This window comes from Acomys russatus, chromosome 29 (assembly GCF_903995435.1).
Source record: "Acomys russatus chromosome 29, mAcoRus1.1, whole genome shotgun sequence".
Taxonomy (NCBI): Eukaryota; Metazoa; Chordata; class Mammalia; order Rodentia; family Muridae; genus Acomys; species Acomys russatus.
Window position 1 is genome coordinate 47,641,949 of NC_067165.1, and position 22,333 is coordinate 47,664,281.

The 22,333-nt window shown below is 45.8% G+C and overlaps 1 pseudogene; it reads left to right on the plus strand.

The window, feature by feature from the left end:
- The first annotated feature begins 982 nt into the window (after nt 1-982).
- Nucleotides 983-16,824, plus strand: LOC127211304 (F-box/LRR-repeat protein 19-like; annotated as a pseudogene).
- The last annotated feature ends 5,509 nt before the right edge of the window (nt 16,825-22,333 follow it).

Genomic DNA, 22,333 nt, shown 5'->3' on the forward strand with positions numbered 1-22,333 from the left:
GGGACCTGCTGTCACTTTTACACGTGTTCTGGATTCAATGCGAGCCATGAGGCTTGCTAGGCAAGTGCCTTTGGGAACGAAGCCATCTCCCTGGTCCTGATAAATTAGGTTCTTCACAGTGGCACCTATGGCACAGCACACTTTGGAAAGCCCATATTACAATCTAGAAGGAAGCAAGGCTCTGTTGTATGCACCTCTTCTACACCTCTGCCACAGGGTGTGTCTGTCACTGGTTGGGTCAGTCCCCAAAGAATTTCTGATTTGAGTATGGTACGTAATTTTTGTTGTTGTTGTTGTTTTTCTACACAGGGGTTCTGTTTTAGCCCTGGCTGTCCTGGGCTCACTTCGTAGACCAGGCTGGAGGACATGTGCTTTAAAAAAAAAATTTTTTTTTTTTTCTCGAAACACAGTCTTGCTGTGTAGCCTTGGCTGTCCTGGACTCGTTTTGTAGACCAGGCTGGCCTCGAACTCACAGCGATCCACCTGCCTCTGCCTCCCAAGTGCTGGGATTAAAGGCGCGCACCACCACGTCTGTGGAGGAATGCAGAATGTATGTAATAACTGTCAATAAAGCGCTGTTTAGCCAATCAGCTGGTCCGTGGCTGCCTTCCACTCTGTGGTACTCTCTTCCTGAAAGGCCTTGGGTCATCCTGCTTCCCTGCCCCGCCCCTCCAAGCCCCGCCCCCAAGGTCACCGCTCCCTTTCCCTGGGGAGACCCCGGGAGAGCGGCGCCCTGAGGCCTTGGGAGCCCCAGGCTCCAGACCGCTTGAGAGGAAGAGCGGCGGAGGGATGCGCTTCCGAGGGACCCTTCCAGGATAGCTTTGCTTTAGGCTCCTGGCGCCAGCATCCGGACTCAGGGTTCGTAAAGCAGAGCCCCCGACTCCGCAGGTGAGTAGGGCCTGGGAGAAGAGCTGAGAGGACGGGAGCCGAACCGGGCCGACGGGTGCCGATTGGGGCGAAGCTGGGCCAGGCTTGACCCAGGATGGCTGAGTGGGGCCTCGGGGTCCGCAACTTCGTGCCGCGTCCGGTACACAGTGGAGCGGACGCCTGGGATGCGGACTTGGCGCTCGGAAAGCCACGGTCCCAGTTTTCTTCAGCTCTCACCAGGAGCGTGGTCCGCACTGAACTCAGCGCGCTGGCAGGGTGCAGCCGCGGTCCCAAACTTTGACCAGCTCCGAGCTACCCGGGCCGCCAAGCTACCGCCTTTGCCCTCTTTTGAGGAGGGGAGGCCAGAGGCGACCCCAGCTTGTGTCTACGCTCACCAGTCCCCTTGGAAAACCTGGGGAGCATGCTCGATTGGGAGCACCTGTTGGCGTCTCTGCTGTGCTTCGTGAAGACGTCCTTTCGATCGCTGGCTGTATTATCAATTTGCACTTAGTTGTTCAAAACTGGGACACCTGTCTGTGGGGCAGAGAAGCCTTTTGCACGTGTGTGAGGGTCATCCCTGTCTGTTCCCTGGCTCTGTTACTTTGTTGGGCACTTCCGAGGCTGGACCCCGTATTTGAGTTCAGGTGCTCTCTGTAGCTCTTTGGGGCAGAAACAACGAATGATTCACTGTCTTCTCTACAAGATTTAGGCAAGCTCTGGAACCAGTGGGGAGGGCCGGAGAGGTCCAAGGCACATAGAGGGTCTGTGAAGATGGTGTTTCTTCATCGAGGCTTTGGCTCAGATTTCCAGGTTGTTGACTTTTAAAGCAGGAGAGAGAGAGAGAGAGAGAGAGAGAGAGAGAGAGAGAGAGAGAGAGAGAGAGAGAGAGAGAGAGAGAGAGAGAGAAAGAAAATAATTGGTCTTTTCAACGGAACACTGAGCCATGCAGTGTATGAACTGTGTGCATGAACAGGTCCGAATGAGAAGGAGCATGCCTGTGGAGGAAGTTAGGGCAGAAGCCAGCTTGCCTCTGCTGTTCACTTTACATCTGTTAGTGCCTTAAACTTTCTAAAGATCAAGCTAGTCTGTAGTCATTTGCCAGACACTGATGCTTTGATGGAAGATAAACCACATATGTGAAGGTGGTCCTAACAGGAACTGAAAAATTGCTGTGAGGGATATCGTCCCCTTTAATGATTGTTACATCCTAGTTCAGTGAATCACTGATGTCAACAGTCCACCCTTCCAGCTTTAGAAGAGTTACTTTGAGCTGGGGCGTGGTGGCGCGCGCCTTTAATCCCAGCACTTGGGAGGCAGAGGCAGGTGGATCGCTGTGAGTTCGAGGCCAGTCTGGTCTACAGAGTGAGTCCAGGACAGTCAAGGCAACACAGAGAAACCCTGTCTCAAAAAACTTTAAAAAAAAAAAAAAAAAAAAAAAAAAGTTACTTTGTCCAGTTAGGTGTAGTGCATGATACTTACTTTCATTGCATTTGGAGACATGGTAATTCCCTCCTGGGACATGGGAAGGCTGGGTCACTCGCTGACAGCCGTTGTAAATACCATAGAACTGGCATCTTTACCAATGTTCAACAGAATTCTAACGGTAAAGTAAGTGTGTGGATGTGATGTGGTGGATGATCTTCTCTAAATGGTCAGGAGAATCCGTGTGACAGTTGAGACTTTAAACTGCATGAGGATCCCATCTGAGTACCCCTTTCTGCGTGGACACCTGGCCTTGAGTGATGCCCAGGCAAGGCAGCAGTGAGGTGCCTCTCCTCTGCCCGGCTCAGTAAAGATCTGGAAGCAGGATATAAAATCTGGGCCAGTGTCCTGTCCTTGAACCTGAGCTCAAGACTCCTGGCCTGGAAGAGTTTCCTTTTGCTGTGCTTTGCTGCTGTTATATCAGTTTTGAGTGGCAGCAACTCTGGGTTTACCTGAGTACTTGGCCTCGAATATGAATTGGAAATACAGGCCCAGGGCCAGAAATGTTTTTACTCACAGCAGGAGACTAAAACTTTGGATCAGGTTCTACCTGGAGCTGTTGGAGGGTAACCTCAGTAGCAGGCTTGGCTTCCCCATGCCCATCCTCCTGGGTGACCCTGAGCCTACTGGACTCTGCCAGCTCTGTCTGAGCTGACAGGGCTATTAAGGGGCTGATGCACCATGTGGAGTCAGTCTCCCACCTGTGGGGCCTCTGTCCATCACCTGCTGAGACTTAGGTGCTGGAGAGCATGTGAGGTTCTTGTTTCCCAGAGGCTGCTGTGTGCTCCTCCTTTCATTCCACTCATGCTGCTTTTCTGGAAGAAGCCAGAGCCCTACACATCATTTTGACCCTCCAGCTTGAGAAGACTGCTGCTGTGGCTCATATGTTTTTAGTGCATTCTTTTGTATCTCCCTAGAGAAAAGCAGTGTGTTTTCTTTGTGTGTGATGTGATACAGTCTTGAATATCCCAGTTACCTTCTCTGGGGTCTGACAGGTAAGGTCCTCATCCCCAACCATCTGACCACCACCACCCGGCCTGCCTCCTGCTCTTAAGGGTGCCACATTCACAATTCTGTTGATGATATCTTACCATTGTTGGGTGAGGGGTTTATTGTATTTTTTTCATTTATGGTTGCCAGAATAATTTTCATAAAAATCATCTCATGGAGCATTTGCAGTAAGTGTATTTGAACACTGGGTTCACTGCTACAGCAGTTACAAATCTCCTCGAATTCAAATTCACCCATGCTTTCTTAACTCCCTGTTCCTCTATTTGCCTATTCAAGAGCATGTCCTTTGTCCCGGAGAATAGGCATCCACAGAAAGCTTTGTACATGTTGGTCATATGTGGAACCAGTACAGATTTGATTGAATCAGAAAATATACTTTATAGAGCACCATAGTTGTGGTTGGAAACATTAACATCTTGGATGTGAGCACAGCATTCAGAAATGCATCTTTAATGCCTAGTTATTAATGTTATACCTTGAGTCTGATGAAAACTGAAGATCTGACTGCTCCAGGATATGGTTGAGGTTTATTCTATGCTGTGTTCATCCTGAGATTCCCGGGAGAAAAATCAATTCCACCACTTGAACAGGTACTATTATAAATAGTAAATATTGACCAAGAAATGGACTTTGGTCAAGAGCTACAAGAGCTTATGAATACAAACCTATATGCCACCATACTTTCCCATGTGGCTTTGTTATTTTTGAAGAACTACAATTCCCAGCATTCCAGGTAGCTAATCTGGTTCTTGGGCAGGTGGTTTTGCAGGTCAATTTTGTGCTTTACAGTATGAGGGAGAAACAGCCAGATGTATCTAGAAGGGTCCAGACTGAGCCAGCTCATGAGAAGACTGACAGGGGAGGAGATGGGGCACAGAAAGAGAAGGGAGGAGAGACTAGGGTTTAGAGAGGAACCAGGCAACAAGAAATCACCTCTCCACAAATGTCTCCTTTAATATGTTAATCTCAGGTAGCCCTTTGTCCTGAGTCTCTTTGGGAGCCCAGCCCACTATGCGTGCTGTGAGAGCATGACATCAGGCCACACTGTTGTTATAGATAGAAAACTCACTATAGATTACAGCAAAATTAGGATACACCTTTTGAGTGATTGTGATTGCTGACTTAAATCAGAAAATGTCTCCTTTGTTAAAGGAAATCCCTGTGCCTGTGCACATGTGGCCAAACTCTTATTTTTAATCTCACGGCTTGTTAACACTGAGTTTTTTCACTGTAGACTTCTTGCAGGAGTGGGAATGCCTGGACCCTGGCCTCAGGGCTTTTTTTCATAGACCTCCTGTTGTAGTGGTGCAGCAGTCTGGATTCTGTGGGTCAGAATCCAGTTTTCTTGCAGTCTTCCTTCCTCAGGCTACTTGGGAAAATGGCTCCGCATGTGTGTACACTGTATGTGAGTGAGTCTCACATCTCATGCTCAGCCAGATCGGCTCACCTGTGAGTGACAACTAAGAGCCCTAGATAGTGAAGACAGAGTCGATTGTAGCAAAGGATCCAGGTATGTTAGATTGAGCATGGTGTCAGGTGGCTCTGAAGTGACAGTAGAAACAGGACATGCAATTGATTTTGCAAGATTCTATTTCATTAATGATTCTGGAAATTTTCACTGAGAATAATGTTAGATGTGGTAAAATGGATTGCCCATTATAGGTGGGTACATTAAGCATTCAGTAGTTCCCTGATTTGATTAGTTTCGAGTCTCTGAAATAACTGTTTCCCATTGAAAACAAAGTCTCTGACTGAGACTGAAAGCAGCACCTGGTCTTGGGTGTGAACCGAGCCATTTGTGTGTGTAGCAAATGTCATAGTGGATTCCATTTTAGGGCCTGTGACCTTCCTTATCATTTGCTTTGGTCAGGTTCCAAGTGTAATCTGTGTACTTTTCCCCTTGTGCAATTACCCTCATATTGAACCAGAAAAGCTTTTGTTACTACAAATAGTCTTGCCAGTATGGCTCCAGTGGACATGTCTGACAGATTTGGATTGTAGCACACAGGATCCAAATTGGGATGTGACCACTGATGACTCTGCCCTCCTCCTCAGTCTGCATAGCTGTTTTTGACATTGCTAATGGTATTACTATGTAGTCCAAGATATCTGAAGACAGTGTGAGTGGTTTGTTTGAGCTTCTTCTTCTTCTTGTATTTTTTTTTCAAGACAGGATTTCTCTGTGTAGCCTGCTCAGTCCTGGTCTTGCTTAGTAGACCAGGCTGGCCTCAAACTCACAGAGATCCACTTGCCTCTGGCTCCTGAGTGCTGGGATTAAAGGCGTGAGCCACCACGTTTGCCTGAGTTGTTGTTGTTGTTTTTTCCTTTAAGGAGATCCATTTGCTTTCTTACTCTATTGTCCCCTTAAATTTTTCTGTCAGAGAACCATGTACTCACTGATGCACTGTGTTGAGTTAGTCCTGATTAGAGTGGAATTATTCCAGTTGTCCATTTTTACACTGTTTGCTTTAGCTTTGTGTCTGTCTGTATTATTCTGAGGTATGTTCCTTCTGTCCTCATATCTTGAGAGGTTTTATACTGAGAAAATGTCATATTTTACCATAGGGCTTTAATGTATCTATTGACATAGCCATTTTCCTTCTCTCACTGAGTCTACATATTTGGTGTCTTATATAGATTCATTTGTAGGTGTTGAAACAGCCTTGCATTCTTGGTGTGAACTCAATTTTTCCATTTTTCTGTTATTTAGAGATGATCTCTGTGTCTGTGTAGATCCTGGCAACTGCTCTATGATTTTTTTATTTTTTGCATATATTTGTTTGGGCTCACCTGTTTTGCGCTTTGAGGTAAAGCCTGCTTTGCATGAGGACTTTCTATTGCTCTTCTTTTTTTTGTATTTTATGCACTGTTCTAATGGCATTAGTATAAGGTTTGTTGATGGAAAGGATTATTCCATGTTAATCTGTCCAGTCCTCAGACACTGTTGGCGGAAACGCTTGCTGCTTCAGTCTCAGCAGCTGCTTGCTGTGTGTTGTAGCTGTATCGTGTAGGAGGCTGATTTAGTCACTTGTTTCTAGGAACTCATCATGTCTTCTTCAGTTGTGGTTTATGTGTGTACGACTTTCCACAGCACTGTACAAGGTAACACTGAAGTCCTTGTCAAATCTTGCAGTATCCCCATGCTAGTTTTACTTCTAATACATATAAATTCCCTTTTCAAGTTTGAATTAGGTGAACAATGCTTTGTTAGTACTTTAGTCCCTGCACCAAAACAGTTCTATTATGTTGAATCACTGTGATTGTCTTTCCTGAGCTGTCACTCCTCTTATGCTCTAAGAAAGCGTCCTTGTTGCTCCATCATTTCTGACTCACTGCTCATTGATTTAAGAGTCCACAGTAGCAGCCGGGCATGGTGGTGCACGCCTATAATCTCAGCACTTGGGAGGCAGAGGCAGGTGGATCACTGTGAGTTCGAGGCCAGCCTGGTCTACAAAACGGGTCCAGGACAGCCAAGGCTACACAGAGAAACCCTGTCTCAAAAAACAAAACAAAAAAAGAGTCCACAGTAGCTGCTTAAGGAACCATTAAAGGGCAGAAGATGGGACTCAGCAGTTAAGGGCAGTGGTTGTTCTTGGAGTTTCCAGGTTCACTTCCTGTGTCTGCCTGGGGACTTGACATCTTTCCAGAATTCACGTTCCATAGGGCCTGTTACGCTCTTGATCTCTGTCAGCTGTCTTATTGCTCTAGCTAGAACTTCAAATAAAATATTGAACAGATGTGAGGGGAATGGACAGTCTTGTCTTGTTCCTGATTTTAGAGGAATTGTTTTGAGTTTCTCTCCATTTAATTTTATGTTGGCTATAGGCTTGCTGCAGATTCCCTTTATTATGTTTAGGTATGTGTTGGAGGTGGGTCTGGTGTATTTTGATGCTAATTACTGCTTGTCAGCTTGTATCAGGGCAAATGGGATGGGCGTGGCTAAGGTTCCCGGGCTTTGGGAGACACAGAAAATCTTGGGAGGAGAGGAGAGGTGGAAGAAGGCTGCGCCATGGGTTGGGTGAAGGAGAAGCATATGGCCAGCGTGGATGGAGATTTGGTCCAGATGCTGAAAATTAGCAAGTATTTGGGATTATGGGAGGGAGGTAGCTAGATAGAAATTATTAGAAGCAGATGGCGTTAGAAGTAGTTTATGGATTTAATATCTGCCCTGCCCAAGGTTAACTAAGGCTATTCTGTGTCTTGACTGATTGCTAGCGGGTTATAAAATACCGCCATAATGATACATATAGGCCTAATAATAACATTATTAGCTATACTGATAAGTTAACCACAACAGGTGTGTCCCTTGTATCCCTAATCTCTCCGACTGTTGTCATGAATTGGTGTTGGTGTTGTTAGGTGGCAAATGAGATGGTCCTGTGTGTTTCTCTTTTTTTCTGTCAGTTTAATTATATGGTGGGTTACATTCACTGATTTTTGTATGTTGAACCATCCCTGCATCTCTGGGATGAAGCCTGCTTGAACATCGTGTGTGATCTTTGTGATCTGTTCTTTGATTGAGTTGGCAAATATTTCATTGAGTGATTTGGATCTATGTCCATGATGGAAACTGGTCAGCAGTGCTCTTTCTTTGTAGAGTAATTATGTGCTTTGGGTATCAAGGTGAACTGTGGCTTCTTAAAGTGAATTGGGAAATAATCCTTCTGTTTCTGCTTTGTAGAATAGGTTGAGCAGTATTGGTGTTAAGTCTTCTTTGAATGTCTGGTTGATTTCTGCATTAAAACCATCCAGTCCTGGGTTTTTTTGATTGGGAGTCCTGTATTGAATTTTTCTGTTTCACTAGGGGTTATAGGTCTACTTAAATTGTTTACCTCATCATGATTTAACTTTGGTAAGAGTTGCCTATCAAAAAAAAAAAAAAAAAAAAAAGTTGCCTATCAATTAAGTTATCCATTTATTTTAGATTTTCCAATTTGTTGGAGTATAGGTTTTTAAAGTGTGTCCTTAACTATTCTCAGGATTTCCTCATTGTCTGCTTGTATGTCCTTTTTGTTTCCAATTAGTAAAATTTGCATATTCTATTTTGGTTATTTGCAACGAATCAACTCTGTTTCATTGATTCTTTGTTGTTTTTGTTTGTTTGTTTGCTTGCTTTTTGGTCCACCGGAGTTTAGTTTATTCAGGATTGAGGCATCAGCCTGACTCCTGAACGGAAGCTACACCTTGAGTCTGGGAGTTTCTTGCTGGAGCAGTGGGCGCTTGTGTCTGCCATGCCACAGACTCACACTTCATAGAGTAACACGGGGGAAATCCACATGGATTCGGTCGGTGCGCGGGGTGTGTGTGGGGGATCCAGCCTCACGATGTCCTGAGGAATCAGATTCTTATGTATCTGTCCATTCTTGGTGACAATTGTCTCCTCATAGAACTTGTGAGCCAGATCCCCATCTTTATCATAGAACATGGAGCCGCGTGAGTGGGAAGGGAGGCAACCCTCGGGCTGAAGACTGCACCAAAGATTGCTCAGCGCCGCCTCTCCATTCAGGTAGCAGAGGCAAAAAGCCAGAGACCCCAAGCTTCGGAGCCTCAGCTGCCCCTGTCAGCCCCGCCAGAGCTTGGCGGCCACTGGGCTCTCACAGTGCGGTGTGGGCGTGACCATGCCCTGCCCGGTCTCAGGTGCTGCCGCTGCTCCCTGATTCTTTGTATTCTTTATTTTGGTATCTGTTTACTTGATTTTGAGTGTGTTATGAGTTCCTTTAGCGTATGTTACTTTGTGAACTTTCTGTGGAGAAACAGTGTTAGTTGTCTCTTCTGGATCCTGAAGGTTTGCCTCTCATTTCTTGGCAACTCTGTGTTTTCCAGTTGTAATCATCAGTTTGTTTTTTTGTTACTTAAGTGATTGATATGGTTAACACATTGGTTTTTGGTTTTTCAAACTTTCAGCAAATGCTGAAACAGAAGCAGGACTTTTCAAGGAGAAAAGAAAGAGGGCCCTTGATCTGGGTTGGAAGGCTAACAAGGTGCCTTAAGGGCAATACTTCCTCCTGTCCAAGCCTTAAATTAATGGAAAGAGTATGCAAAGTGATTCCTAGTCCCGGGAAGAAACTTCACATAAAAGCTGCTGCTACTGTGGTCCAAGCGTGGCAGGGTCCATCCCAACATAGAAGCCAATCTTGACAGGATCACCTTATTGTGCTGGTTCTAGAAACAAGAAACGCAAAATTCAAAGATTCTTCCTCTGTGGTTTCAGTTCAGCAATGTCCCCTCTATTTATGTTTGGCAGCTTTATAGTCCCAGTGAGGAGACTGTGAGAGTTCACTGCATTGAAGCTGTGAGGATGAAGCCTGAGTTGTATTTTGAGGCCACAAACAAGATGTTGAGACACCCAAGCCATTGAGAAATCTGCATGGAGAGATGCAGATAGGGAGTGGAAGTAGGCAAACTGAGGGATGTGTGAAAAGGGACAGGAATGGGTCCATCTAAGCCCTTTGACGTGAAGATCCATGTGTGTGAGACAGAGCTGCAGGATTTGGTGTTTGCCCTGCGGAGTTTCTTGCCTTGGTCTGATCTCCCCTCATTGTGTACACATTCCTATTTACTGGAATGAGACGGACTATTCTGTGCCATTGTGTGTTGGAAAGATAGAACTTGTTTAATGATTTTATAAGATGTGTCAATCAAGAGGTTGTTGTAATCGTCAGAAGAGACTTTGGGCATTTGTACAGAACAGGCTGTTGCTTTGGGCATTTGCACAGTGTACAGGCTGTTGCTTTGGGCATTTGCACAGAGAACATGCTGTTGCAGATTATTAGGATCATTACCGTTATACTAAATGCATTTGCATCACAGGGTGACCATGAGCCTATAGTAACCAGGGTGAGAATGCAGTTGTTTGAGTCAAAAAGCTCCTAGATTAGAGGTTGTCTTTGAGCACTTGTCTGGCCTTTGTGGCTTTCTTTGGGGAGCTTATGGATGCTTTTGTAGGAGGAGCCTTTCTAGATTCTGTTTGTGTGTTGTGTACAGTTTACTCTTGTTCATTCAAATGCTGATTTCTCTACCCCACTATCTAGTTTTCATTGTGATGTTTATTTCAAGTATCTCTGGTGTCAAGTTTGTGTTGACATGTCACCATTTGTTCTCTTTATTGCTAATAAAAGTCAACTAGCCAGTGCTGAGCAATAACAGAGACTAGGGTAGGACATCCTGGTCCAGTGAGGAGAGGAGAAAGATCAGGAAGGAAAGGAAGGATGCCTGAGGAAAGGACCAGGAAACACCAGGAGAAATGAGCTGGACCGTGGAGACAAATGGGAGGAAGGTATACTAGCTTGGAGGTTTAGGATCGGGTAATTATTGCTTAGTGTTATGCTCTCTGCCAATTAAGCAAATCCTCGTCTCTCTGTGTGGTGTTTTTGTTAAGGAATAAGCACTGCTTATCTTAAAATTATAAATATTAATAACCATTCAACAAGATTCCTTATTGGGGATGAAATTTGGTTGTCTATAGACTCAATCCATTTCCTGTTCTTTGTGTCTACTGTGTTGTGGTTGCAACTGATCAGTTAGCTTCCTTCTCATGCTGTCATGCCTGCACCAGCATAGACTCTATGCTACATCACATAAGATACAGTAGAAGCAATTGCTACCCAATGCTAAGCTAATTTGCTAGTCTGGTGTTTTTATGTTTTTAAATTTGTTATTCCTGTTTCTGTTTTTGGAAACAAAGTTTCTCTGTATAGTCTTAGCATTCCTGAAAGTAAGTATGTAGACCAGACAGGTGTCAAACTTCGAGATCCCCCTGACTCTGGCTCCAGAGTGCTGGGATTAGTTTGGGCCAACATGTCTAGCTGTTTTTTTACTTTTATTTTTTATTTTTTAAAAAGATTTATTGTTTATTCTTATGTATATAGTGCTCTTCCTTCATGTACACCTGCAGGCCAGAAGAAGTCATCAGATCACATTATAGATGGTTGTGAGCCACCATGTGGTTCCTGGGAATTGAACTCAGGACCTCTGGAAGAGCAGACAGTGCTCTTAACCTCTGAGCCATCTCTCTAGCTCCCTGTTTTTGTATTTTTTTAAAAAATAAAGTTAGCGGAAGTTCTTGGAATGTAGGTTTTTGTACAAGGTAGCATATGCTGTTGTGCTGATCTTCATCCACATCTTGAATTTTGAAATTTGGCAGAGAGTGTATTCTGTCTTTTAGGATGGCATGTATTCATGATATTAATACGACCGGAGCCTTCTGAGTCATTGCACTGCAGGTGTGTGACTTTCTTCCTACATGTGTTTGTTCTGAATTTTTGAATGAATATGAGTATTTTTCCTGTATGCATGAACATGTATATCACATGTGCCTCCTCTTCACTGCTGTCAGGACTCCTGAACTTGGAATAATGAATAGTTGTGAGCCCCATGTAAATAACGACAATTGACCTCAATTATTTTTTCCTTCACTTTTCTTTTTCTTTTTGTTATTTTATTTCTTATTTTTATTTTTGGTTTTTCAAGACAGTATTTCTTTGTGTAGCCTTGGCTGTCATGGACTCACCTTGTAGACTGGGCTGGCCTTGAACCCATAGTGATCTGCCTGCCTCTGGCTCCCAAGTGCTGGGATTAAAGGCGTTACCACCAATGCCCAGCTCACCTCAATTATTTTGAAGACCAGAAAGAGCTTTTAACTGGTGAGCCATCTCTCCTGCCCTATTTTGTTTATTTATATTGCTATTTATATTTATTACATTTATATTGCTATTAATTCCTTCTGTTTATTTATAAATGTTTAAACATGCATTCCCTTTTAGTAAAATCTTACTAATATTACAGTGTAAACCAGGGTACCTCAGGGTTATGGAAGATGAATATCAAACAGGAGTGAATGCATAATTCTTTGTATGAACTTCAGTAAAGACCTCTGAGTTCTTTCTGTCTTTTTTGTTTGTTTGTTTGATTGATTTTTTTTTTTTGAATGGAGTCAGGATCTTAATATGTTCGTCATGGCATAGAACAGGCTGGCACCTGCCTCTGCCTCCTGAGTGCAGGGATTAAAGGCATGAGCAAGTACACCCAGCTTGCCCATCATTTCTGTAGTTAGTAATTGTTCCTACAATTTCTCTGATGTGTGATCTGTGCGCATCGCTCTCTCTGTCTGTTAATTGGCATTTCTCTTGCAAGGCTATTTCCTGTTCAAAGGACACAGAAATGACAAATGCCAAGAGCTATGCAGGATTGGCAAAAGCAAGTCTGTGAGCCTCTGGACGCAGCCCACTCATTTTCACAGCTGTATCCCTGGTTTAGGAGAAGCCTAAGTGATTTTGCCTCAAAACTGCTTCCTGTTGCTACCCTGTCTTTCCATGCTTCTCTCTTGTGTTTGGCATAATGCGTTATGCAGATTTCCTGCATAGTCCTATGAAGGTGATTATATAGTTCCTGACAGCGATTTCTGAATAAATTTAAGTAACGTCTAGCCCTCCATCAAATTAGCAAAAAACTGCTAGGAGTTCTGCGAACCACATGAGTTACACCAGAAAGAAAAACAAGATTGAAACCAATTAATGATCAAGGGAATGCATTCATTCTAGGTTTAGTCCAGGCTGAGTTCTAGGTGTTTACCACAATAAGAAAGACCATATGAATATAAAAACAAAGAACAAATGGTTTTCTATACAAGACAGGACAGACACCTGTTTCTTGATAACAACCTTGACACCAAAAACTCTTGTTTGGAACACATAATGTACATATCAAATAAGAAAAAGATAAAGCTTCTGCTTGGAACTCAGTGAGCTTATAGATAAAACTACTATTTAAACTTTAATGAGCAAAAAATGTTCAGTTAGATATAGTTCTAATGAAATAACTTAAAATCAATAGTCCTACTGTCATTCCCCTTCTGTGTAATGATTGTATAGGGGGGAAAACCTAGGACAAGAATAAGAGAGAGAGGGGCTTGCTAGAGCCTGTGCTACCCGTTTACTGTGTGTCTGTGTGTATATGTTCACATGTGAATAGATATGTGTATGCATGTTTAAATGTCTACATGTTGTTGTTGTTGTTGTTGTGTGTGTGTGTGTAAAATTGGGAACTCCCTTGTGTGTATGAACGTGTACCTGTCTGCATGTCTCATTGCTTACATGAGCTGATATAGTGGAAGAGCCACAGCCAGGGTCAGGTTCCCTGAGGATGGCCTGGATTTGCTGCAGTCTTTGCAAAAGACACTGCTAAAATCAACGCCACCATCACAGGAAAGCTTGTGGGAATCTGCTGTTCAAAGCCCATGTTTATTTTACTTGTATGAGTGTATGTGTAAAGGCTTTTTTTTCTCTTCCCCCCTCTCCCCCCCTTGTCTAGCTGGCCACAAGAAAACCAGTCCAGAACTGTTCCTTGGCCTTTTTCAGGTCTCTAGCTTCCAGCAGCCACTGTTGGACGCCCAAGGCAGCCACTGAGCCTAAAAGCAGACTAAGGTTTTTCATTTACAACCTCCTGTTGTTTGCACAGGAAACTGTCACAGCCTCAGCTGTTAAACAGTAGACTCCTTAGCTAAGGAGCGGCTTTGGCAGCAGAAGAGCCAGAAAAAACCAAATAGCTCAATTGATAAAGCCTCAGATGTTTCTTTGGAATTCACCAACACTGTGTCCTGTGCAAATACTAACGTGTGTCAAGGCTGGCCCTTGATGGAGATGAACCTCATTATTCAGTTTCCTTCTAAAATGACTTGGTGGTTACAGTAGAACTTTTGTATCTGGAAATGAGTGGAGGAAGCACCAGAGTTAGATGACTATGTTGTCAATGGCGCAGACATGTACAGTGATGTCAGTGTCCTGCTTTCTGTGTACACATGTACAGCACACTTTAGGATGCAGTGACCTGTGATGATGAGCATGTGAACTTCACTCGGGAAGAGTGGGCTTTGCTGGATCCTTCCCAGAAGAGTCTCTACAAGGATGTGATGCTGGAGACCTACAGGAACCAAGCTGCTGTAGGTAGGACTGAATTATGTTTTGCTTTTTAAAGTCAGGGGACAAATGTTTCTCTATTACCGATGTTGTTATGCAAATTCAGTTGAGAATGAGGAAGAATGAGGTGAATAAATCAGGCATGGTTCTTAGAGACTCTGGATATAATAACTTCAATTTTCCTAATTTCCAATAATATATAATATATTTCTGGTACTATATTTTAAGCTACAATTTGGGAGACCATAATATTGAAGAACGTTGTCAAGTTCTAGAAGGCATGGAGGGTAATTTTCATGTGCAAGCTGATACATGTCCTGCAGAAGAAATTTTAATGTGCCCTGCAAGTTTTAAAGAAAAGCAACAGTGTTAAAAGACGAAAAAACCGACCCCCTCTTTGCCCTGTCTCTGTGGGTCAGGGGGACCCAGGGGAGGGTGCCAGGTTGCAGCGACCTCCCCCCCCCCCGCCCCCCTGTGAACCAGCAGTGGGAGTGGTTTGAACCCCGGAAATGGTGGGGAGCCCTGGATCTTTCCCTGGATGGCTAGACAGTTGGAGCTGGGAAGGGGCCAGTTAAGGGTGGGGGGGCTTTGGGGAGAGGTAGGGGTGGGGAGCTGAGACTCGTACCGGGACTGAATGGGGCCTGGGCAGAAGCTGATCACCCTGTGCCCAAGGAGCCCTCCGTTGTCTGGAGTGGCTGAGTGACTGAGGCCCCGCCCCCCAAGAGCAGGACCTTCCCTTGGAAGGGCCTCGCAGCAGCCGGTGGGAGGGCCTGGCCCCCGCGCTCCCGACCTCCACTCGCTGTTGTCCCGCCCCCCGCTGGAGGGAGGGGCCGAGCGCCCTCAGGAGGCGTGGGCCGAGGCATTCCGAGCGTTTCCCGCCCTGCGCCGCCACTGGCCGCTGACCAGCCAGGAGATGGCTCCCGGGACACGTGAGGGCCTTCGGTGGTGTTGACACCCCGAATATCGTCGCGCAGCCAGGGCCCTGGGGCTGGAGCGCACCAACGCGGAACCTGCCGCCGCCGCTGCCAGGCCTATGTGCGGTCTGAGTGCAGGGACTGCCATTTCTGAGGAGACATGAGGAAGCTGGGGGCGTCGCCGGAGCAGGCGCATGTGCCTGCTTCGGCAGTGCGCTGCGCCCATGCTCCCACACACAGCTGTGTGCCTTCTGTGTGGGGAAGCTGGGAAGGAGGAAGGTGGATGGAGAGGAAGAGAAGTTTGGTTTGAGCCTCATGGAGTGTACAGTCTGCAATGAGATCGTCACCCTGGCTGCCTGAAGATGGGAAAGGCTCAGGGTACTATCAATTCAGAGATCCCTACTGCTGGGAGTGCCCCCAAGGTACCCAGGAAGGATGGACAAGGATGCAGGTGAGGGTCCAGGGCGCCATAGAGTTGACAGTGGTGAGGGGGTAGATGGAAGCTGACAGAGGAAGCACCACCTCCACCTCTGTCTAGAAGAAAGGGATCCTTACTTGCTGTCCCTCCCCCTGACCATGTGTGTCTGGGCCCCCAAACGGAAGGAGTTGGAGGCAGGGAATGAGACCCCCACTCCAAGGAAAAAAGTGAAAAGAGGCCAAGAGAGGCACTTGAAGAAGGTGGGAGGAGATGCCTGCCTCCTCTGAGGAGTAGACCCAGGCAGCCCTGGCCTTCTGTCCTCTCCCCCCCCCCCCCCCCCGCCCCAGGTTCTGAATCCGAGCCTGGCATTCTCATCCTGTCACCCTGGGCTCCCTCCCGAGAACTGGGAGAAACCCAAGCCAACTATGGCTTCTGCTGAGGGCACGGCAGTGCCATCCCCATCACCACAGAGGGAGGAACTCCAGCCTTTCAAGCGTATATGCCAGCTGCTGGAGTGGGTGCCTGATACCTCTTCTTCCTCCTAGGACTCAGACACAAACTCAGACTCCTAGGGCACATCGTTTAGTGAGGACAAAGCTCCTGGGGAGGCCTGGAATGGCCTTCAGCCATCCTGGGGCAGCTCTGGCGAGAAGGAAAACCATGGGGTGGTGGTGGGCTAAATGCCCTGGCAGTGGGGGACCACTGTTCTATTGGCCTCTGGGCCCTGCCCCACCACCATGGCCTCCACAGTTACCCCCCACCCCAAGCCCTGAGCCTGACAATCTGCCTTTCTTTGCCTGCTGCCTCGGGCTGCATGGCTCCATGTCTTCCACCACCTTGGACTCCAAGAGTTATGTGTCTGCATGCAAGTCTGCAGGACTTTGAGCTGCTGGTGCTACAACAAGCGTCTGTGGCCTCGGATGCACCTAAGCCGGAGGAAGTCGATGACCCCACCCATGCTTAATGGGGTGGTTTGCTGCCAGCCATGTGCTCTGGACCTCAGCTGGACAGGTGTTTCCACAAAAAGCAGCTCATGTGTTTTCTGAACCGACTGCAAGGTTTGCAGGAGTTGGTGCTTTCTGGGTGCTCCTGGCTCTCCATCTCTGCCCTGGGCTCCACCCCACTGCCTGCACCGCGGCTCTTGGACCTCCACTGGATTAAGGACGTTAAAGACTCCCAGTTCCTGGACCTCTTGCCCTCATTTCACCCCCTAATGTAAGGCCAGGTTATTTTCTTCATGACTTGGCACTCCTTAATATCTTGGGATTTCTGCCCAGAGACATGAGCCAGCCTTCCTCTTTCCCACCTATGCTGATGTCTTTGGGGATCTTTGCTTCCCATCTCTGCCTTCCACCTGCTTCTTCGTTGTCCATCCCCTTGGGGGCGTGGGTCAAGAGATACAGGGGAGATGCTGAGCCAAAGGGATGGTGGGGTGGTGAAGATGCAAATCTTGAGTAGGGAAGAGTGAGGGGGCAGGATACTTGGGAGCCACGGGGCTGTTGGAGGTGATGGATGGGTGTGTGTGGGGAGGGCAGAGAGCAGACCAACAAGGGTTCAGGGAACAAAGACCAGTTGGGTGGGATGGGGATCCAAAAAGGGGAAACCAGAGGAGCAGTTGGGGATCCGGGAGTCAGATAGGGGGCTCTAAAACCAGGAAATGCCAGGACTGGGGCCTGGGAGAGGAGCAGATGTGGGGCTCATTCCCTCTCTGTGTGGTTACCCCTCTCCCTTCATTCTGCCCAGATTTCATTTCTTTCCCTGACCCTGACTCCTTGAACGTCACTGAAAATGGCAGCTACTACAAGGAGTTGGGGCCACGGGTCGACTTGCTGTTCAGCTTGTGGCCCAGGGGAGTGGTGAGGGGTAGCCCAGACCCCTGCCTGGCTCTCTACACAATACTTGAACATTCATCTGTACTAAACCAGGGGAATCTCTGATCTGGGGGACTGTGATGTGAGGGGACCAGCTTGACCTAAACTGGGCTAGTGGGCACCCCCTTTGGACTGTCCCACCCCCCAGCTTTCTTGCATTACTGTCTTGAACAGCTCCACCACTCTGACCTGATGGGGGATGTCAGCTTAAAGATGGGCAAGATGGGACTCCTCCAGCTTGGCTCATCCCATTCTTTCATTGTCATGGAAACTTGTATCCCAGTTGCTGTGGGAACTTAGTTAACAGACTCTTGGCACCTCCCCTCTCCCCACCCCTTTCCTTCTTCCAGTGTTGGGGTTAGAGTTTCAAGAGCCTGAGGGAGGAGTTGAGTCCAGGTTCCACTCAATTTAGGCCAGGGGGAACTGGATCGCACCACATGGGTGTAGGGAAGGGGAATCTATCCACATACCTCAGGTTACAGGAAGGTGCGCGGGTTGGGGGTGGGGGCTGGGCAGACCAAAGGCAGATGGGAGGGGTGGGCCTGGGGTTGGAGAAGGGCTTGACCACGGGGCGCTTAAGGGAGGGAAGAAAGCACCGCGGCAAGGGGCAAGTGAGGGACCCAGCCGGTCTGGACCCCTAAACCCCCAAGTCTGTACAATATGGTTTGCTATAAAACTCAGAATCGTCAAAACAACAGACAAACAAACATAACAAAAACAAAACAAAACAAAAAAAACCCAAATGAACAAAAACACCTGAAAAACAAAAACAAAACCCCACTGCTTTAAGTTCAGTGATGATTATTACATTCTCACAAAACCAGGCACCTCAATGTCAGGAATCTGATTTGTGTTCTTTTTTTCCCTCCTCGATTTATTTATTATTATGTATACAGTGTTCTGCCTGCATGTACACCTGCAGGCCAGAAGAGGGCGCCAGATCTCACTATAGATGGCTGTGAGCCACCATGTGTTTGCTGGGAATTGAACTCAGGACCTTTGGAAGAGCAATCAGTGCTCTTAATCTCTGAACCATCTCACCAGTCCTGATTTATGTTCTTAAGACATTCATCTAAGAACTGAAACAAGGAAACAGTGACTTAACAGATGTCACTATTTCAATCGTAGCCCAATTAGAGCTGTGCTCTAAAACTGCCAGTCGGTTTAGTTTCATAGTAGGATATTGCAAAAGGAATACACCTTGAATATGTGATCAGTATGTGTGCAAAACCTTCTATAAGCAAAAAGTCCATAGCATTGCTGGTGTTAGACATAGACTTGTAGTCCTGTTGCTAAGATCAGCGAGAGGGCAGTTTATGGTAATCATGAATGTTGTTGTGGAGAACCCTCCTCTCATACCATGTCTGTGAGGAACGAGAATCAAACTGAATACAATGTGGAAACCTGTCATTTTTTATTCTTAATGGGGGCATCCTATGTCACAATGGATACTAGCCATGTGAGCATAGGGATATTGAAAGAAGCAACATACCTCTCTCCAGAACCATGAGAAGATATGTAGGAGTTCCCACTTTGATTATATTTTATGAGTGTGATACAATTTTACAATTAATTGGTTTTCCAACATCATCGTGAACCTCCACAGACTCACACTGCAGAAAATCTCTGAGTACTAAGAATGTGAAAAATCCGTTTGTCCTGGTTCACTTTTCAAATGTGGTATGACTTACAGTATAGAAAAATTTGTGAACGCCATCAGTGTGGCAAAGCCCTGAGTTCTTCCAGTTCTCTTCAAATATATGAAAAACATTATATAGAAAGACGATGCTGTAAATGTGAGCCATGTAATAAATGCTCTCACTACCATAGGTCTCTTCACAGACTCAACACATGAAGAGAGGAGAACACCATGAACGTAAACAAAGTGATAAAACCTTAAGATCTGGTTCCTCTTTACCATTAGACCAACTGTAAGATTAATTCACAGAGGAAAATTAATTCAGTGTAACGAATGTGGGAAAGCTTTCACATGCCCTAACTATCTTTGCAGGCATGAAATAAGTCACACGGGAGAGAAACACTCTGAATATTCTCAATGTGGTAAAGCCTTCGCACATCAGAGCCATCCTCAAAGGTACGAAATAATTCACTGTGGAGAGATATTCTAAAGGTATTTAATATGGTGAAACCTTTGCACATCACAGCAGTTTCCAATATCATAAAAGAACGCATACTGGGGAGAAACCCTATGAATTTAATGAGTATAGTAAAGCCTTCATATGTCCCAGTCATCTTCGAAGGCATGAAAAAGCTCATACTGGAGAGAAAGCCTGTGAGTGTATTTAATAAGGTGAAGCCTCTGTACATTTCTGCTGAAGGCCAGCTTGAACACTACAGGGTAAATTGAGGCAGGACATAGATTTGGTGACTGATCACTCACCAGACTTTTCTCTGAGGGAATCTGGCTTGATTTCGTGGAGCCAGTTCTCCCTTTGGCCAGCAGCTGGGGGCCAGTATTGCTTGTCATTAGCAAAGAAGAAAAGTAAAAAAGGAGGGAATATTCACACACAGACACACACACACACACACACACACACACACTCACACACACACACACACACACGGTAGATGAAGCAAGGCACGTTCCAACAACTTTATTTTTTTCTTATAGCTTACATAGCCCAACAAACAACTTTCAAGCATTATAAAGTGATTACATTCTATTTTTCTTTTAGTGAGTGGCCATGTAAAAACAGTATGTACCCCAATATTTTTACACGAAAACCCTTTTCACATTGCAGGTGAAGAAAACAAATTATTCCCAAGAATCTACATCTATTCACAACTAAGCAGCGTGTTATAGATCAACAAAGTGAAAGCAAGCAAGATAATTTTTTAGCCAGTTGCTGCTTTTCTAAAAAATATGAATTCAAATAGTTAGGTATCCCTTTTAGATTTCACAATTCTCTTCAATTATAGGTATAAAACTTTATGGCTGTGTTTTATTACATTTTCTGTGATAAATCAATGTCTTAGGCAAGCTGTACAAGTTTAATTTGGTTTAAGATGGCAAAAGGGATCACCCTGAGAGTGGCAATGCAGCAAGTGTCACACTTGGAAGCCACAGCAGGAAGCTCAGCTCACATTCTCAGCCTGCAGCATAGGAAGCACAGAGTAAATCTGGACATGGTGTGTGGATCTGCATGTACACCTACTCGCCAGCAGAGGGCGCCAGATCTCATTACAGATGGCTGTGAGCCTCCATGTGGTTGCTGGGAACTGAACTCAGGACCTCTGAAAGAGCAGCCAGTAAGTGCTCTTAATCTCTGAGCTGTCTCTCCAGCCCCGGATGTAAACTTTTTTTTTTTTTTTTAACAGAATGAATCCACTTTATTTTTCTTGTAAAACCCCGTATGTGGTAGGCACAGCTGGAGCCTGGGTCCTCTGAACAGACACTCTGGTGTGTGTTTTCACAAGAGACTTGGTGAACACAGTTTCTTTCCAGAGATCGGGTGTCAGGTCGCTGTAGGTCTTGGAAATGGCATCAAAAGTGGCCTTGGCAAAGTTGCCCAGGGTGGCAGTACAGTCTCTGGCTGACGTGTGGCAGTCATCAATACCGGCCATTATCAGTAGCTTCTTGGGCACAGGAGCTGAGACAATGCCAGTGCCTCTGTGGGCAGGGATGAGACGCACCAAAACAGAGCCACAGCGGCCTGTCACCCACCCCCCAGTGACATGTTTCCTACATCAGGGCAGCATTTCCTAAATCTTTCCAATGATATCCCCAACTGAGAAGAACTAGTTTCTCTGGCTTCAAGCCCACATGCTTTCTTTCTGTTACATGAACCATTTCCTGATCTAGAAAAACTCTTTAAGCCTTTAGATGCCTCAGCATCAGCCAGGTGTGGTGGCGCACGCCTTTGATCCCAGCACTCAGAGACAGAGCAAGGTGAGATCCAGGCCAGCCTGGCGCAAAGTGAGTCCAGGACAGACAGTGCTGTTTGACACAGAAACCATGCCTCTATTTTGATCTATTTTTTCTTTTCTTTTGTTTTGTTTTCTATTTTTGATAAAACAAAAAATTATGCTGCATTATCTGGGTTACATATATAAAATGTACACAAGAAAACATCATGAGTGAATTTCTTTGTGTAACAATTTGCTTTCGTTTTAATTATGTGATGCCAGTGTGTCCTTGAGTGTGGCTGTGATAGGATGACCCTCCCCCCAACAAATACAGTATCAATGTCTTGTAGTTGTGTTGCTGTATTTTCAACAGTTGATTGCTGTGCAAAGTATTTGCTATTTTCCTCTCAGAAGCACATTACTTGCTTTCTGTATGTAAACCTTTCCTTTCCTTCCTCACTTACCCAAGAGGTGATGCTGTGAGATTTATCATGTAAAAAGGTAAGTTGCATTGAAGGGGGTGCCGGGGTTAGGGCTAGGGCTAGGGCTAGGGCTAGGGGTTAGGGGTTAGGGCTAGGGGTTAGGGGTTAGGGTTAGGGTGTTAGGGTGTTAGGGTGTTAGGGTGTTAGGGTGTTAGGGTGTGGTTAGGGTTAGGTTAGGGTTAGGGTTAGGGTTAGGGTTAGGGTTAGGGTTTGGTTAGGGTTAGGGTTAGGGTTAGGGTTAGGGTTAGGGTTAGGGTTAGGGTTAAGAGTTAAGGGTTAAGGGTTAAGGGTTAAGGGTTAAGGGTTAAGGTTAGGGTTAGGGTTTAGGGTTAGGCTTAGGGTTAGGGTTTAGGGTTTAGGGTTTAGGGTTAGGGTTAGGGGTTAGGGGTTCGGGGTTAGGGGTTAGGGTTAGGGTTAGGGTTTAGGGTTTAGGGTTTAGGTTTAGGGGTGGGTTAGGGTAGGGTTGGGTTAGGTTTAGGGTTAGGGTTAGGGTTAGGGTTAGGGTTAG